Genomic DNA, 19,795 nt, shown 5'->3' with positions numbered 1-19,795 from the left:
AAAATATTGAACAGGGTTCACTCATATTAGGACAGTTTTCATACATCTATTTGGATTAGATTAGACATTAATATAGGAGTATTTTGTTAGAGCAGGATATAGATTATTCCCAACTTGATGCACAAGCAGCATCTCACCTAGGAATATTTTGCCCCAGCTGCTGGCCATGAAAAATACAGAATAATTGCTCCTAATTTGCTCCTAATTCTCAGAAGCATATCAAGTTTAGTTGCAAAGATAATTTGGTTGTAGCTATTGAAGAAAAAAAGTTTTAGGAAGTAAGAAGTACAACTCAAGTAATAACACTGGCATTTCTTTCCCTCAGTTCAAATCTCCTTCTTGATGTTGGGGTTCTGGGGGATCTTAATGGTTCATTTTCACAGCCAATGTTATGCCTTTCAGCAGAGAGAGGTAAAATTTACACTGTTGTCACCAATGACCTGTGTTTTCCTTCGGTCTGCTGCACATTCCTGACAGGCCACCGAGTGTGTTCAGGGATTTGCATCTGAAATCTCTTCGGAAATTACTTTAATTTTGTTTTTTCTTGTAAAGGTTCATGTGCTGAGTGAAAGGAAAAAATAATTTGGTCTTCCTTTGTGAAATGTAATGAAAGTTTGTGTCCAAGACCCTTCCAAATTTGAAGTTACCATTAAATTAAAAGCTTTAATGTCTTTGCAGAGCACTGTTAACTGCTCTAATTCCAGAGACACATTCACTGTTTTGCTCAATGAATGTTTGTGTTACTGCAGTTTGATGGTTGCTAGTGCTATTATTCCTTTAGATATGCTATTTTGAGGGATTTTCCCCTCAAAAATGAATATTTTGGTATAAGACAAGGTAAAAAAAGTCAACCTAACTCTAAAGAGAATATGCTAAGCTCGATCCTTTTGCAGAGACAAAGGCAAAAGGGGAAGCAGGTGCTTTAGTCACTTGATGTTTGGTAGAGCTGTTTGTAGTAGCAACTTCCAAAATAATGAGGTGTCACTAAGCTCCTGCTGATATGAGAGAAGGGCAAGCTTTGCCTTCTTTCTGTAATGAGAAATCAACCTTTTCCTGCCTTCACACACTTTGTATTTTTCTCCTCTCTTCAAAACATTCTGTGCAGCCAAAAAATTGTTCCAAGTTATTGCCTGGGGATTTTTGTTATTTTTATCCTCCTCACCTATTTCTGTGGATAGAAAGCATATTCACTACTTATCACCTGTCCTCCTGCTCCTTCCTGTAATGTCACCTCAGCTCTAAAGCACCTGCAAGTGACATGGCTTTGATCATTAATGGTTTAGGTGGTCAATGATTTAATCACTTGACCCTCAGTAGACCATTCCATCAATGAACTGTGAATTAACTCCTATGTGCTCTACTCAATTTCCTTGTCTGTCTGTGGAAAGCACATCTTTTTAATGAGGACATAAGGCTCAGCTCTGCATATAAGGATCAGTGCTACACCATTCCTTGAAGTGTGAAAAATGTTGGTTTTTTTTCATAATTTCTTGTTTGCTTTGCCAGTTTTAGACATGTACTTCTAGGGAACAGTTTTAATATTTACCCCAGTGGTTGAGAGCACTGTATTTTGAATAGGAAGATGCTACAAATGGGGACTAATACACTATTTTAGAGTAATATTACTAATAATACTAATAATTACTAATTATTAATTACTAATTAGTAATTACTAAATTACTAATAATACTAAATAATACACTATTTTAGGATATGATATATTGCATGTGTCCCTATGTCTACAATATCTCAGTATTTTTTACACCCTCCTAAGCTATTAGGCAAAGTATTTTACAATGAATGAGTGTTCCACAATTTAATTACACGTTTTGTACAAAATATTTCCATTTAACAGTTCCAAACTGTCTCTTCCCTTTAAGTATAACCACTTTGGCTCAGCTCCCATCCTGAACAATGGGAGTGTCACATGAAGTCCCTAAGTGTTTGAAATTATTTTTTTTTGAGTCTCCATTTATAAAATGTGCCTTCCACTCTTTATCCTGCACTCAGTGTTTAAATTTCTGGGATGGGCTCTACCACTGTTCTCACAGTGAGAGCAATGTAGTCAGCAGTGGCTGTGTTTTTTCCACAGTGTCTTTGCATTCCCAGCGTGGTTTACAAATCCCAGCACCCTTGCTAGAAGTCCAGTTCTTTTTTTGTCTATTCTAGGTTAATTCATTTGGCCAGGTTAGGAACCTTATTCCTAACAACCATTCACAAGCAGGTATTTTGCTACAGAAAACTGACTTGAAAGCAATTTTTCATACCAGGGAGGGGAAAATTGTGTGGCTAACAGTAAATATGTCCCTAAATATTAGGTACAACTGATTTCCATCTCACTGGTTTTGGAGATGGAAGAAAGATTTTTATTAGACTGATCCAGTTCCTCCATGAGGAGAGTTCTGTGTGGAAAAAGGAAAAGATCACCTGCAGACAGAAAAGAAAAATATCATTGAGAGAGTTTATTTATCCCCATGCATTCCTGAGCCTGGACAAAAGGAAGCTTGTGGGGAGCTTTATTGCTCTCTACAACTACCTGAAAGAAGGTGTAGGCAGGTGGGGGTTGGTCTCTTCTCCTAGGTAACAAGTTACACAGTAAGAGGAGATGGCCTCAAGTCGCTCTGATGGATGAGTGTGTGTTTAGGTGGGATATGAGGAAAATCTTCACTGAATGGTCTTGGAAGCTTTGGAATGGGATGAAGGGATGATGGAGTCCATCCCTGGTGGTATTTAAAAGTAGATGTGGCACCTGGAAGCAGGGTTTTGTGGTGGACGTGGCAGTGCTGGCTTGGCAGCTTGGAGGTCTTTTCCAACCTAAAGGATTCTATGATTCTGCAAAAGAGAGCTGCCTTGGCAAAGCTGGGTACTAAGGCAATACTGTGCTGTTGCTAAGCAATGAGTAGTCAGGTTTTGTGCAATTTTCTACCTTTGGATGGGTGATGTAACTGGTCTGGGTTTGTTATCTCACAGAAGTCCTTATCTGGACAGTTAGTGGCAAGAGACATGGGCCGTGAGATAACAGAAGTGCTACAATTAGTATTAATTGACCTAAGCCATCAAGAACACATGCCTTATGTTGTTTGTTTGACAAATTCTGGCTGCATGCTCCAGAATCAAAATGCAAACAATTTAAGGTATCACTGCTTCCAAGATGAGGCAATCACTCAATTTCAGATGCTAAAAAGGTAGTAAGATGGGAGGAAGGAAAATAATTAAGCAAGAAAAAGGAGATAAAGATGTGAAAATGTTTTAATGATTTGGTTTGTTTTTGTTTTTTTTTCCAATGTAAGCACCTGTTTCCAAATATTAAGAATATAAAGTCCTCTATAATTTAGTAATGTCACAGGTTGAACTATATCACTCTGACTTCATCCTTAGTATATATCCAGACCAGAATATGCTATTTACCTTTTGCAAACCAGCATTATTCATGTTATTACATTTGCTGGTGCAGTACTACAAAGTCTAACATTCAACTTAGCAAATATTGAGTAAAATGGCAGCGATTCCAAAGATTATGGGCTCACTGTAGCCAGTGGCAGGTAAAATGCACATTCAGCTGGCTTAAATTGTTATTTGTTGTGGTTATTTGATCCAAAGGACTAATTTCAACTTCGACATCAGATAACCAGAGGGGTTTTCTTCCAGAACATGAACATCAGAAGGGCTTTATAAATCGGGCCTGGAGTGCAATTAAAGCTTTTGGAGATAATAAGTAAACTTTCCACTTGGATGCCGAGACGACTCCTTCTGACATCTGAGCGTGCCTTTTGTGAGGCTCATTTTTTTTAGTAGGTCAAGAGATCTAAGCCTTAAATGAAGCAGGCTCTATGAGACACAGCTTTTCATCACCAGCAGGATCACGACCTTGCAGTGTATATTGAATTTAAGTTTAATACTGTAATGGATGGGACTTGTAATAAAAAGTGCTAGATGTTTTGTGGATGAGTAATAAAGAGTAGATTAGAGTACAGGACTTCAAGAGTCCATTCAAACAATACTGAATTCATACTATCTTTTGGCATTGCTTTTATGGTTTGGAAACCTTATAATAAAACTCAGGCCTTGTCCATTATTTAATTACTTTGCTGTGTTTTTTGGCGCTTTCTTAGTAGCTTAATAGGTAGTTTGCATAAAATGCTCCCACTGTTAAATATCTGTTTGTGCAGCAAGGAACGCAGTGGTGTTCCTTCTGTCCTAATGTATCACTTTAATGGAGATAAAATAGTGATTACACTTACTCTTTAGGACCATAGACTTGGATTTACTTGCAGTTCCTGCTACATATGTAACCATTTTGGCAGACTCATTTAGGTTTTCAGAAGATCCTGGTACTTGCTGCTACGCTTACTCTGACTTTAAGTGGAGTTTTATTTTATGGTCCTGTCATTAACCTGCTCATCCCTCACCAGCTGTAAGTGAGTAATCCCTAGTGGAGGAAAAAAAATTAAAAGAAGAAAAGAAAAGTAAGAGGTTTGAAGTCTTAAAAAGGGCATTAAGTGCTGTATGGCATTTTTCTGTTGCCGTGAGGTCCGATGTGGAGGTTCCCTGTAGTTAAAGGTATGAATGTCAAGCAAGCAGATTAAAAATCAAGGATCTCAATTTGTTCTGGAATACTAGTGACAATGAAGCCTTCAGAATTACACAGGAGAAATGAACTAAAACAATTATATGACAATACCAATTCTTCAGACATCAAAGCTCATATGCTCATAGGAGGTTTTCTTTCATGCTGGTTAAATACTGCTAAAAACCAGCAAGTTCTCCTAAAAGTAGGCATCACTTCCTTGAATAACACAGTTGCATCTCTGGTTTGTATTTCTATTACTAGTATTATTATTATTTTGTTGTGTTCTGCACTGCATTTCATGTCAGGGATCACACTAATGAAAGCTCTGAAGTAAATTGTTATTAATTATTACCATAATATAGTGCATTATAAATGTAATACTTCCTGAATAGTAGCAACAAGCCTAAGAAAGTTAGTAACTAGCTTTGGCATGGCATGAAATCACATAGGAGAAGGACATGCTAAGATCAGCAAGGAAAAAACTACAAGTTTCCAGTGTAAATTCTAGCAACCATGACCTTTAAAAAGTTTTCAGAAATTTGTCTGTGCTCAGAACAGACATCCTGTGAGTATATCATAATTCTTTATTTCATTTCTCCTTTCTCACCCTCTATCCATATACCTTTTCAGCTCTTGAAAAATGCCAGTGTAAATGTGCTGTGAAATATGTCTGCCACATAAATGTTCCTCTTCTTTTTATCCTTCATTAGGACATTGTGATTTATAATGACTGGCTGTTCCGGATTGTGTCAATTGCTCCGGAATGGTGGCATTACTCTTTGGATTGAAGCGCAGGATGGGTACTGGCAATACAAAGAACATTTGACTTGGCAAACACTGCTGAAGAGTAGCTGTGTCCTCCTTTGGGATGGAGCAGCAAGACTGAAGGGAAGGTTTAAGCTGTCCTTTCATTTTTGGACTATTCCGGTAGACTTTTTGTGATAAGACTCTAGCCTGTACCAGGGAAGGGCTTGAAAGAGGCAGAAAAGGGTTTGTTTTGTTTACTTGAAGGTGGATATCCCCTGGAAGATTCAAAAGCGCTCCTGGAAAGGCACACTGTGCTGAAAGGAGGAAGCAGAGACCTCTCTAAGCCCCTCTATCCCTCTCCTACAAAGACCTGTGTCAGGAGCAGCACAAGGCATTTAGACTTCTGCAGAGTATAGCAATGACAGACTTGCAGATGGAGAGCACTAAAAAGAAGTTTTGTTGCATTTTGGATTGAAAGGGAAAGGTAGCTGAAAGCCAATTCCACTGGTGGAGCTTCAGAGCAGCTGCTCATACCCAGCAGCACAGCCTGAGAGGTGAGGACCTCTGCAATCTGGTAGTGGCACTGCTCAGCTCCCTGCTGAAAGGACCAGATTTCTGCTTTTGGGAATCTAATCTTCCTTTTCTGCAGCTAATTCTGTAGCTGTCATGTTTTGATGGTAATGAATTGAGATGGCAACCAGTACCTTGGTCAAAAAGGGACAAAAATGTTGAGAGGAGCCAGTTCTGATGAGTGCTGTGTGAAGGATGAGGAAGGCCTGGGTCGTTAGTGATGACTGATGCTGGAGCAGGAGCATATAAATGATATAATGAAGTAATACATTAGGGCACAATATGAAGCCCCTCTCGACCTGGGAAATGTATCACCAATCAAATTTCTTTTCTCTTGAAGGTCTTCTCTTAACCTTGCAAGTAGGGCTTGATGGGAATCTGTCGTCTCCACTTGCTTAAATGTCACTGGATGTTTTAATTTACAGGCATTATCAGCCTGGGAGTGGTAATGCTCTGGCTGTTAGTGGAAAAGAAAGCTTGTTATCAATATTAGGCTCTTTTTATTTGGGAGCATAGGTTGCTTTGATTTGGTTTACTTTAGAAGAATAATTCTGAAATATTTAGAGAAGCGCAACACAAGGTCACGTTGAATTTCAACACAATTATTTCATGATTTAAGACAGCAGGAGAGCCTAATGTGCAGCCCATTTTACTTTGTTTTCCTGAATAAAAATGAACTGTTGAGAGGAGCAAACTGAAGTTTCTGATGGCTCCTGTAAATCATCTCAGCTGTCAATGCCGCACAGAAGCTTTCAAAAAGGAGACTATCAGCTGGTTTTTGTACTTATTTAACTATAAGTTAAAAGTCCTGTGGGCTCTGAGTGGAAGCTGTCCTGAGGTATTTATATGCCTTTTCATGGCTTTATCACCACCCATGTTGCCTCCCTAGGTGGATTAAAGCTTGGAGAAAGGGAGTGTTTTTCCTCTTTTGGTTTGGCTGTCTGGTTTGTCAGGGGCAGGAGGGCTTGGCCCATCCACCACCCCCCATGCAGTCAGTGGCCACCCTCACTTGCCAAATGCTTCTGACCTTGTCCCTGGGAAGCCCTGCAGAGGGGTGGCTGTGCCTGAATCCTGAACTTGGGCTGGGATTCAGACGCTGTGCAATGTTTCAGAGTTCTGTCATGACGTCTGACAGTCGTTTCGTGTCTGTCCTGCCCACATGCAAAATTCTCTGCTGCTTGATTCACTCAGTGTTTTTAGCAGGTAGCTTAGATCATTCCAAGCATCAAGCTGCCAGGAGAAGGCATCTCTTGCCTCTCCTCATGACTTGGATTTTTTCTTTTGGACCACTGTGCTCCATTTGATATTAAGATACTGCATCCTAACATCCTAACAAACATACTTTCCTTCTTTTGGTATATTTGATCTTAATGTATTATTTAGCTGCTAAGTTTCACTCTATCTGCCTGTTTTTATTGCATTAAGGCTTTCATGAAGCTGGTGTCTTATTTTTGGTATGTTGCATTATCTACGGAATTTAATCTATTTAAAAATTGATACAGCATAAAAAATTATCTTGTGCACATAATAACTTGCAGTGGAAAATGAGGTGCAAGTTTGGTACACAGGTCCTAAATTATTTAAATTTTCCATAAAAAGGAGTGCAGAAAAAAATCCTTCTTGTAACTTTCTCCTCTGAGTTTACCATTCTTCTTTCTTCATCCCGTTTTCTTGCCTTACACAAATATTTCATTGGAACAATCAAATATTTAATCTATATGAGAGTAAGGGTTTATATTCTACATTATAATTCACTTAATATTTTAATTTTCTGTCGTTTTGAACCAAGCATCACCTTTAAAGAGCTGTGTTGTAGATGGGTTAAGGAATCACTGAAGACATGGAGGTTTAATCTGAGCAGGAGCCGATTCTCAGTCTGGTCATTTCATCATTACAGAGCTGAAGGGGAGAAGTTTGGGTTATGAATCTTTGGAAACACAGTCTGTATTTTCAATGGGAAAAGCAAATATATGAAATCTGATCTTGTCTCAGTAGATGTGTTTCTTTCATTAGGAGACAGAGGCCTCCAGGTGTCCTCTGGCCTCAGTTTTATTTAAGCCAAAAAACAATTTGAGAAACATATGTTGATTGCAATAATGATTGGTCAGAGTGCCTTTTACTTGGTTTTGTGGGTTTTTTTTTCACTCAAGAGTTTTATTACAAACCTAGCTTGGTCTGTGTACAGGAATGTGTTTTGTTGTTTTTTTTTTTCTTTAATGCAGCTGCTAAATAAATCTATGTACCGTCAAAAACTTCTAATGTAGCCTAAAATAAGTTTTAATCCCCCTTCAGTAACAAGTTCATGAACATCTGGAACCTACCCTTTACTGTTAATTATGCAAAATTTCCTAAAGAACTAATAATGAGCTGATAGGTTTCCAGGAAAAGATGTTTTATTTTGAGAGATTTGTTTAGAGAAATCTTTTTTCTGGCCAAGTCAGACCAAATATTCTGTGAATATATTCTGTAAGAAGCTTGATCTAGGAGCTGATTTGCTCTTTTAGTTATAAAATGCTTGCTTTGGGGATGTTTCAGAAGGCAGGTGTGAGATAGAGAATAATGTATACCTGTTGTTCAATATTGGTTTAAGATTTTTTTCTTGATTGAATAAGTTATATGACTAGATTTTCCTTTTTATTAACTGTCTTTTTTCTTTCACATAAAGCGTAGGTAATGTCACATCTGTATAAATCAATATAACAATGACATTATGTATATTATTATTTAACCACTGCTCTCTAGAGCATAGTTTTGTCAGCCAAATTTTATAGAGAGTTTCTGTAGACTGTTATAATCACTACAATCTGTGCAGAAGAAAACTCCTGAAAATCCCCATTTTTGGGGTGTTTTGAGTGGTGATGATGTAGTGTAGGTAAATAATAACAGGGTCTCTGAATAACCCAATCCTACAAGCATTACAGGAAATAAAGCATGAAGAACATCCTGCTGAAAACACTGAGCAAATGAATATTCTGTAGAGAACATATTAGTGCACAGGATTTTTCAAGTCATTTCCTGTGAGAGCCACCCGTGAATTTATGCCTGGAAATGCAAAAATGTTAAAATGCATTGGTGTCTTTTGGAAGTCTGTCAAATGCACATTTTGTGCTGTCTTGAATTATTACTTGTGTGTATATTAAGCAGGCATCAAATTGTGATTAAATCAAAGATAAATGACTGCTGGGTTTTTCTGAGAACCCAGAAAGGAGAGTGAAACTGGAAGTTGTAAGCAATCACATTTCACCAATATACAATGACATAAACCTTATAATACATAAATCTTCTTTTGGGTGATATCTAGTCAAAATGAACTCTCTAAATTTTCTTTCTAGCAAAATTCTTTTATAAGCCAGGTAAAATTTACTCTAACATTTATTTGATGACCAAATGTAGATATCAAATAGTTTTCACCCAAAATTTTATTCATGGGCCCCAAACACAAAGAGAATGTGAAGCAAATAATGGTTTTCCCCATTTCACACCATTATCTTAGTCCATTAAGGCATTTTTAGGTGAATGTTGTGCCCAGGTTAGTTTGATTGCAGCAACATTTTGTACTCACCTGTACCACATATAATCCTTTCTAGATCATGGTATCATGTTGGCACCTAATAAAACCTAGAACAGGTGGACAAGATTTATTTTTCTTGATGTTCTGCTTAATAATTTTGTTGCTTTAATACATTAAAAACTTACAGGTTTTTTTTTCCCCAACTGTATTGATACTTTCTTAACAAATGTGAGAACTTTTAGCCACAGTTATATTTAATCACTAATTATCATAAGCTTCTATTCCACCTTGTGGAAGCACAGTCAAACCACAGCTAAGATGTAATAATAATTTCTTGCTTTGCACATGATACCTGCAGCTTTAGGGTAAACTGGGATGAAAAAGGGAGGGTGAAAACCTTGCTCTTTAGTCCACTGGCAGCTTATGGATTTCTGAGCATCAGGTTTTCTTCTTGCATTCACAGCATTTATTTGGTGGCTTGGCCACTACCTGTGAAATGAGTGTTGTGCTTTCAGAAAGTTCAGACAGCACAGCTGCAAATCTGTCCCCCCTGAACACTCAGAATTAACAACTCTGTTCCCTAAGGTGCTCTAGCTGTAGTTACAGCAGGGGAGCATTGCTAATGAACAAATCCATATTTGTAATCCATGCAATCCACCTGCATTTGAGTTACACCATGGTTTTTGACATAAAAGCACACAGGACCAGAAGTAGAGGTATTGTGGGGTTTAAATTGTGAGTCACAACTGTGCCATGGGGACATGGGAAGGTACCATGAAGAAGGTGTTCACACGAGATTTAACCACAGTTAAATGAAAGGGAGAGAAGAGCCCTTGAAGTGTTTCAGGGGTAGAGATGCCCAGTATGAAAATCTTTGTATGCTTCTTTCACAGGATCCAGAAAGTCTGAAATGCAGCAGGCTCTGACCACAACTTCTGGCAGCCTAACCTGTATGGACATAAGCAGTGAGGATGGGCTGGGACATGAGCAGGAGAAAGAGAAATCAAAGCCATGAGCATGGAATGGATTGGAACTGAGCAGCTGGAATCTAACATATTTCTCTAGGAAATGTTCATTGTCAAATTACAGTAAGGAATTGCTTCTTTTACTTGAAAGAAAATTTGTGTTGACAAGCCTTTTTAAAGAGAGCACATGAAAAGCACGAGGGAACTGAAACATTAAGAAGGGATACTGTGTGTGAATGAATGTGTGTATTGCTTAATATGTATGACACTAGTGTGCTCAGTCTTTATTGCTACCTCAAAACCTGTTTTTTCTCTCTCCATTGGCCATGAGAAATATCCTCAGAATCCTAAAAGAATGAGGCTCTAACTGTAGATATCCACTGATGAAAACAAAAAGCAGTTTAGCTTTACACCCTGCCACATTAGTTTTGTTCAAGAGTGCTTTCTTAAGGCTCCTTCCAAATTTTTGGTGTGTTTCTGAGCTCCTCATATAAGGCCCTAAGATAAGTCATGGAAACATAATCAGGATGTTGTCAAGGTTCTGGCATTTTAATAAAATTCCAAGTGAGTCGTAGAGTCATTGAATGGTTTGGTTTGGAAGGGACTTTAAAGATCAGCTCGTTCTACTCTCCTGTCATGGGCAGGGTCACCTTCCACTAGACCAGGCTGCTCAAAGCCCTGTCCAACCTGGCCTTGGACTTCTTTAGGCAACATGTTCCAGTGCCTCACTACCCTCTCAGTAAAGAATTTCTTCCTCATCTCTAATATAAACCTGCTCTGTGTCAGCTTAAAGTCATTCCCCCTTGTTAAAAGTCCCTCTTCACCTCTTTCTTAGGTCCTTTAGGCATTGGAAACAGCTTTAAGGTCTCAGAGCTTCTCCAAGTGAACACTTCCAGCTCTCCCAGCCTGGCTCCAGAGCAGAGGGGCTCCAAATCTTTGTGTTTTCCTCTGGCCTCACTCCAACAGGTCCATTTATGTTGTAGAGCCATAAAAAAACACATCCTTTTTATTTTGGGGGCCCCATCTCTCACTTCTTCATTTCTTTCCATTTCAGCTTCTCACAAAACAAAGCCATTTCATATAGGTCCATTGCTGATGGTATCAACTATATACATTTTCCTTTTGTTTACCATAAAATGAAAGGACTGATGAGAATGGTGTAGAAACAGAGCTGCCAGCCTGAAATGCTGAAAAGTGATGGTTGTCAGCAGCAAGCTTCAGTTACTTCCCTTAGGATGATTCCACACATCACACTGACAGGACATTTCTGCTGATGCTCAGTCTAAATATTAATGTGTTGTCCTTGGCTCTTGCCAGCCCTCCCTCTGACACTCCACGTTATTTCTGGGTGTCTGTACCTTTGGAATACATGAGCTGCTGCTGTTTTCCATTCTCAGGACTTTATTCCTTTCTTGATCAAAATGCTTGGCCTTCTCTTCTGGGGACGAGGCCCAAAAGATTCCATATTTGCAAATTGAGTGTTTTCAAAGCTGGTTCTAAAACTTTTGCTCCTTGACAGTTTGTCCTCACCCAAAACTCCTGCACATCCTGTTTTCCAAAGAATGAATGGAACATAGAAGGAAATTGGTTAATGGCTGTAAAAATAGGTAGAAAGTAACCTCAACTTTTCAACTTTTTAACTTAATTTTTGAATTATATACAGTATATACACCTCTTTAGTACATCTTAATTGCAAATTCAGAGATAAAAATTCAAAAATGATGGTGTCTATCCCTGAATAGACACCTTTCATTATCAAACACTTCCTCTACATCCCATTCTATGTTCTATATTTGCAAAAAACATGTCATAAAGATGACTATCTTTGGATGTCTGGAGTTGCATGAATCAGTAAATTGTTTATTTTCTCAGTGGGAGTTCACTCAGGACATTGAGGAGCTATTTCCTCCTAATTAGTTCCCTTGAGTCCTCTTATAAAAAAACCACCTTAGGCTTCAAGGAGTCTGTTTGGGGTCATTATTTTCTTGATAAATGTACTCCCCACCACTTCAGATTTCCCAGAAGTGAGGCTGCAGGGTAGAAGAATGTTGTGTTGCACAATATATTCCATGATTGGTTCAAATTACTCAATTTACCCAGTATTTTCAAAAAAACCAATCTGAAATCATCAGTCAGCCACATCCTACTTCCAGAGCCGATGCCAGGCAGTCATTTTCCCTCAGAGCATCATTGAACATGAGCTCTCCTCAGCTTGTTTCTTACTTTGATGAACTGGATGGCTGCAGGGACTGTGCTGAGATCTGAGACATTTCATTTGAGATGTTGCTGGTTGTTTCCACCGCTGATAGCTCTGTAGGAAAGGAGTGGACAACACCGACTCTGCTCATACCAGGCAGAGATTATTGACCTGTAAAATTTACCATCATATTTTATCAAGCCACTCTGAGATGTCATTTTGTCAGATAGGTGTGCTAATGTAAGGTGATTTATCTTTTCTAATCTTTGAAAGGTAACCTGCAATCAAACCTCAGACAATGCTGAAAGATGTTGTCAGTTATTTAGTACACGCTGAAGAGACAAGAATTTTTGTTTTGGTCTTTAGATCAACAAATTCTTTCTCAAAAAGAAAAGTATAGCCTTCATTTTTGACTCAAATTTTATCTCCATGTGGTGTAAATGTGTTCATTTTCACCTGTCACAAACCTTTTCATGCTCTGTATCTTGTGATTATTACACTGCGATCATTTCTTGATAGTTGCTCACCTCTATGATTCAGAGTTGCCAAGTTCAATGTTGTATTTTCATTTATTCTGCTGGTGCTGAGCTGACTCTAACAGAGTTTTAGGCTGATTGAAACACTGGGCTTAGGTTCCCATGGCCTAAATCCCCTCTAAATCCCAGTGTTTTATTTTGGCAGTGGCAGACTCCAGGAGAGTTGGGTGGAGCAGGCATTGCCAGTGGAATTGCAGATGTGAAATTCTGCAGGTGTGTTAATGGGCTCCTACAGGTGTGACTCACATCTGTGCCATCCCTATTGCAAAATATGGATAAAAGTGGTCTGAAAAGTGCTGTGGAGTGGTGGCTGCCCATCAGTAGCTCCATCACCCAAGAGTGTGCAGCCCACGGGTGGAAGGGGAAACGCTGCCTTGGGATAATTTCCCTTTAACAAGGGCTGTTGCAACATCCCCTCTGCACACCTCTTAACCCCTCTCTACCTCACATCACCTTTCCAAGCCAATATTCCCAGTGCCAGGGAAATTCTTTTGGGAATACAGAGAAATATTTCAAGTGGAAGTTTGTTTGCTTGAAGCCTGAATATTGGAAAAAACCCCTTTTTTTTTATAGGAGAGGACCCTTTTCTTTTTAATCCTGTGACTATGAAAATATCATCCAGACATCTCTTAGGATTTAAATGTGAGCTTGCAAACCTCTCTTGCAGTCTGAATTTCCTGTGTGCAGCACAAGTCCAGCATCACTGTAAACACTGAGAACAGTTGTGAACAGACAAAACGAAAAGCTGAGAAAAACAGACACCTTTCAATTTGTACACATTATTTAATATTGGACTGACCCATAACACAACGTTAGGTGCTATATTATATTTGCCCACTTTAGGAAGAAGCTGGAGCAGCAGCAGTGGCCGGCTCAGGTGTGTGGGGAATGCAGCCACAATTCCTGCACCCTCTACTGGCTGATGCACAGACCTCAGAGGTGACTGCAGGATTTTTTATTTTTATTTTTTTCTCAGCTATCAGAATAAATTTGTCAGCTGGAGCAATAACATTTGCCAGCAAAAAATTTATAGCGTCATTATTAGTTGAAATAGGAAATTTGGGTGCTCTAGTTGTCTGGAATAGCAAAGGAAGTGCAAGGCCTGAGAAATAGAAAACTAATGAATTCTTTCATCTTAACTAAGAAACTACTTTTTGAGAGCCAGTGTGCTCTCTTTCTATAGCAAGGGAATGCCAAAGTTTGGCACACAGGAGACAAAGCTGTATTGTGCTAATTCTGAATGCTAGAGACATTGTTCATTAAGTTCTGCAAATGCCAGATGTGGGGGGAGAAAAAGTAGTATTCTGCAATCAAGACCTAGAAATCTGAAAATTAAAATTCAAAGTCATGTCTTTCTGGGTGTGGGATTCACTTCAGCCACAGATAAGTATTACAAAGTATTTGTATAGGTTTAACTTTCAGATGGTTGTAGCTGCTCTTGTTATAGAAATCAGCTGCAGTTTCAAAGTCCATGTAGAGAGCACTCTGTGACATGACCATGTAGAGAGGATCATACACTCTCCTGGGTTATGACATCAATTAAATAATAGGCTTCTAGGCTGCTGCAGTTTCTCTAATGCTGTTTCTTTCTCTTTTCCTCTTTTTTTTACTTTTTCTTTCTTGTCTGCCTATATGGATGCCAGCTCAGTTCCCTGAGGTTTTGTTGTTCCTGCCATAGCAGACAGAGGGATCTGCAGATGTTTTGCATAGAGCAGGGATGCTGTTGGTGTGTCCAGTTTTCCAGGGTTCCTCACCATGTAGATCTGGTGCTATCTCATGTCTGTGCCCAGCAAGAGACACAAAGCCTCATAACCTAACATGCACCCATTACACAGCTACAATGAGGAATTTTGTTGTTGCTAATCTGCTATTAAATCATCTGGACTGTTAGATTTTACAGGAATAGTGTTATTGGGCTATAGAGAACAGCTCACTCACACTACAGTCAGGTTTTCAGGAATAACAAGTGATTTTATCTTCCTTCAGTTTACTTTCTTAGAAGTAGTTGTATTTTCAGAAGGATTATTGCCCCTCTCATTGCCTGTTAGAGAAGATGCTTCTCTGGATCCTTCAGTTCAGGAGCTCTTCAGGTGTCTTTGCTTTGGAGATCTTTGGCAATTTCTGCTCTCTCTGCTTTGCCTGTGTGATCTTGCCTGTACATGTCAATTTTGTGTCATTTGTCATTGTGCAGTGAATTGGATTCCCAGACATGACAAGCTTTAAGACTTGCTAAAATAAGCAGGTGAATGTGCTACAATGTTTGTACAATGGTATTTTCATATTGATATTATCTCCTGGACTTCCCATCACCACTTATGCAAAATACAGGAATGTGTCCTTTACAAAATGTTTTTCTGTCAGTTCTTATTTCCTATTCCTTATTTTGGCAGAATTTCATAAGCACTCCTCATACTGACCCTTCCACAAAACCAGTCAGTCCCACACAACCCTCAGGGGTGCATGAACTCTTCCAGAGGTCTCTCAATTCCCTGCAGGAACATGGACTTGCTGCTGCACCTGCAGGCAAACACCTGAGGCTGGCAGAGGCTGCATCTTGACCTCCCTCTCCTCCCCAGCTTGGGAATCCCCACGTGCCTGCCCCCTTCTCCTTGGTATGGGAAGATTGTCTCTGCCCTGGTGATCAAAAAATCAAGATGGATTAGACAGAGTTAAAGGCAGGAGAGATGAAAGAGTTTGCTCAAGGTCTCCACCCAGCCACTGGCAAAGCAGAGCAGGGCTCTGCCCCTACTCCCAGCCCAGCACCCAAACCCCAGCCCAGCCTCTTTCAAATGCAGCTCACACAAAGCAGACTGGAAGTGATTTACTGCTTTTTAAGAGTGTTTTCAAATTGCATCTTTTTCAGTTGTCAGGAATTAACTGTGACTGCCTGGGTTTTAATTAATGGATCATGTTATTTGGTGCATCTGAAAAGAAAATTTAAGAAACATCTTTGGCTCTTGTGGCCAGTAGCCATAATGACAGCCAGGCTAATTATATAGGTCACCAAGTTATCGGCGCAATCGTAACTGGAGGCAAACAGATGCCAAGAGAAGCTGGTAGTAAAATCATGATGTATTTCACAGTCATCTTATTACTGACTGATTTAAATCAGGACCTAAAATGCTCTGTCAGTACAGAGAGTGTCAAGGTTCCGGCAAGTCCTAATTCACAGAAGTTCCAGCTTTCCTTGCCTATGCAAAGTGACTGGTGAAAAAGGAAAAGGTATGGCACAGCACAAGCATGTGGAAAACAGTTTCCTGTTTATACTTGTAAATGCTAGCAATCCAGCTCACACGTTCTTTTTTTTTTCGTGCCGAGCTTAAGTATTAGGAAGGAAAAGTCTCTGATGAGGTTTCTCTAACTTCCATTTCATCACATGAGAGATGAAGTTGGCCCATAGTTCTCTGTCATTTGCTTGCTGGGTCTAAATGAATATAAACTGCATGTAACAGTGACTCAGAGCAGCAGCTCCTTCACGGAATGTCCCCGTGTGCTTTCAAACTCAGCACGCTGGAAGTGGAATACAGTATGTACTCAGTGTTAGATTTGAACTAATTTAATTAGAAAAACTAGAAATTGGTTGGTTTTCACACAGTATGAACAGAAAACTCTTTGTCTAAATGCTTTCTATAATTTAAAAAACAAAGTCTAGCTCCACAGTTTCCTCTACTGGGTCACTGAAAACCAAGGTACAGCTGGATTATGGCTTCAAATAATAACTGAAATTTTGGGAAGGAACAAAGTCATAAAACTCCTCTGGACTAAATGTATTTGCAGCCACATAAACAAGGAAATGGATTTTATAATTAATTCAGAGTTCCCTGGCAAGCACAGTGTTGTAATGTGGTGTAATCTACTGATTAAGTTCCAGTAAGAACACTGGCAATGGCTCCTTTTATCAATATCCGTCTTTTAACAGTGCCCGAAAGAACCTGAAATCCCAAATCTCAGAATAACCATGGGTGGATTGTGCTCATCTGAGCATCCAGTCAGCACTTGGAGAGAGATGAGTCTGTAGGAACAGGGTTTGTGTCATCCATCAGGTTTGGGTCCTGTTTGCTTCCTCTTCCCATGGCCTCGAGCACTGTGTTTTGGAAACCTGGTACTTTATAGAAAACTGCTGTTGAGAACTTCAGGCTGAATGGGTGTTTTAAACCTTCCAGCAAAGCTTTTAATCCAGTAGGATTCTACTTCACAGAATGCTTTGCCATCCATCAGACCACTGGTCATGGCTGTTAATTAAATGAAAATGCAAAATAAATCTACAGTGCAGAGATACAACATAGGCAATTAAACATCCCAGTACAAGGTGCTAATGATAAAATGTGAATGTCACCGAGGACAACCTGCATGATGTCAGAATACAAATCCCATCAGATGACAAAATGCACAGCTCCCATCGTGGGTGTGAGGAAGGGAATCCCTGAGCACTGAAGGACAGCAGAGGTGGTGGTGAGGCCGTGGGGACAGGAGAACTGGGGACTTCTGCAGGCAAGAAGAAATTAAAGTCAGAACCCTCACACTAGTGCTACTAATTTTCTTGACTCTTGATATGAGAGACTCCAACCAGGCTCAAGTGAGTTCTTTGCCATACAACAAAGAATTGTGGGTTTTTTAAAATGTATTTGTTTTAGTACAAAAGAACAATACTGAAGAAAGCAAATGATAACTGTGCTTGGAGAGCCTGAAGGACTGTCAGGGCCCTGTGCCTTTGTGAAGATGCTCTGTGAAGAGGGATGGCCTCTTTAAGTGGCTCTTCTTGGCAAGGTTAAACCAAATGAATGGCAATAACTCAGCAGTTACAGCTAACTACAGCAGCTCATAAACAGACATTATAATTTCATTAAAGATCTGGCAATCGGGGCTATCTAAAGAATTTAAATGCACAGAGATGAGCAATCTTAAGTTTCATGAAATCAAAGAAAATATATAATAAAGTTATTGCAAGACACAGCTTAATGAGCTGTGATAAGACAGATAAATTAAGTAATATTTAGTATTTTGTGCATGTAAACAGTTCCACCTGTTCTACCTATTAGAAAGATTAATTTTCTTTTGAGAAACACAGTCTGATAAAATTTGTATTTGCAAGAAAATCTTGACTGTCTTAAGCTACATATTTCAATAGCTCATGAAACTTGTGTTGCATCGAAAAACTTGCCTACCTTCAAAGCTTTGGGTGCACACTTTATGTATCTCCATGTACATTTTAGCTTGGATTGCTAGTTGGGAGCTTTTTCCTTTTCAGCTTTTGATTGTATGTTTTGCTCTTTTTGGAAGTTAGTTGCTTACATGAGGGTTGTAGGAAGGGTTTTATGTTCTTGAAACAGAGAAAATAGAACAGAGGAGAATTTTATAATATTGCAGGATGCTGGCCTTTGAAATTTCAATAGATTTTCAGTTCATCTCTCTTTTCATTCTTTTAATAAATGCAGATAACACAACCCTATTAAGACTCAGCTGAACTAAATATTAAATATTGCCAGTCTTTAAACCAGTTTTGCATTCCCTAGATTGCAATAAAAATGTAATTTTTTTGACATGCAGGGTATTAAAACATATTTAACAAAGTTATAATCAATTACAGGCACTTCTCCACTTTTTTAAATTAATCTAAACACTCTTTAGACATTTATATGTAGGCATAAAGGTGTGTATATCATAGAATGGTTTGGGTTGGAAAACACCTTAAGGATCATGTAGTTCCAACCTTATATAAATATATATATATATGTATATGAAAATAAATGAGTGTGCAAATCACTTAGTTCTTACAGGCAAGGATGTCCTGGCTGTAAACTGAACCAGCATCAGCCACTGGTAATACAGGAATGTCATATATTATTTTACTGAATTAGAATGTAATCTGTTATTGCCACCCTATGTAGGCTCAGCTGTTGCTATCACACCTCTGTATAGAGAGCTTAGCCCTATACTTTGTTTTCCCAGCCAAATATCCCTTCCTGGACCTGTACAATTTTCTGGAGATGGAGGCAAATCTTGTTGCCTTCCACAAGTCAGTATTCCTCTTTCCCCAGGAGTATTTTGGATGAGACGAGAGCCATTGAGGCCCCTGGAGGGAAGAAACAGGGAGAAACGTTTGAAGCAGAGTGAAAGACAGTGGAAAAGTTTTAGAAAGGGACCCCAATCTTGGGGACAGGCCAGAGCAAAAGTGATGTGTGAATGAGCTGATATCACACATCATTGCTGTGAGAGGGACTTGAGGGACAACTTAACCTGCTCAACAGTTTGGTGCCATTTCTGCAGGAGTGAAGATGGGTTAGGACCAGATGGAGACTTGGTGGCCAAAGGCGGGATTGTTGCAAGTTGGGTGTAAATTGTCAGCTCCTGCCACCCACAGAAGGCATGGTAAAGAGATAAAGGGGTAGATTTCCCCCCACAGTTAGTAGAGGGTAATCTGGTTAAATGATAGTCAGGGCACTCCAAGGAGATGTTCACATGGTGGCTCAGGGAACCTGGGGAACATAGATACGTCCTTCTTGGAGGAGGGAGAATAAAACTTTGCACACTTGGATTCCAGTAGTTTATCTGGTGACAAGGAGAGCATTGTTATTTTATTTCACCTTCATTTCTTGCTTTTCAGTATAAAAAGAACAACCCAAAGATAAAGTTACTCCAGGGTTTTGTGCAGATGAGGAATGGCAGAATATCTCACCTGCTATTGCCTCTTTGGTGATG

At 39.2% G+C, this 19,795-nt stretch overlaps 1 protein-coding gene across 3 annotated transcripts in view; it reads left to right on the top strand.

Moving 5' to 3' along the window:
- NLGN1 (neuroligin 1) overlaps window positions 1-19,795 on the top strand; it is a 425,110-nt gene that overhangs the window by 96,180 nt on the left and 309,135 nt on the right. For all 3 annotated transcript variants that reach the window (XM_088061109.1, XM_088061108.1, XM_088061106.1), the window contains exon 2: window positions 10,292-10,486. The gene's annotated coding sequence lies outside the window, so the exon portion shown is untranslated. The remainder of the gene's footprint in view (window positions 1-10,291; window positions 10,487-19,795) is intronic.

The sequence above is a fragment of the Pseudopodoces humilis genome, chromosome 11 (genome assembly GCF_049639895.1).
Source record: "Pseudopodoces humilis isolate 2021_Gansu_Grassland_sample_001 chromosome 11, ASM4963989v1, whole genome shotgun sequence".
In the NCBI taxonomy this organism is placed as follows: domain Eukaryota; kingdom Metazoa; phylum Chordata; class Aves; order Passeriformes; family Paridae; genus Pseudopodoces; species Pseudopodoces humilis.
This window is presented reverse-complemented; position numbering and strand designations above follow the sequence as displayed.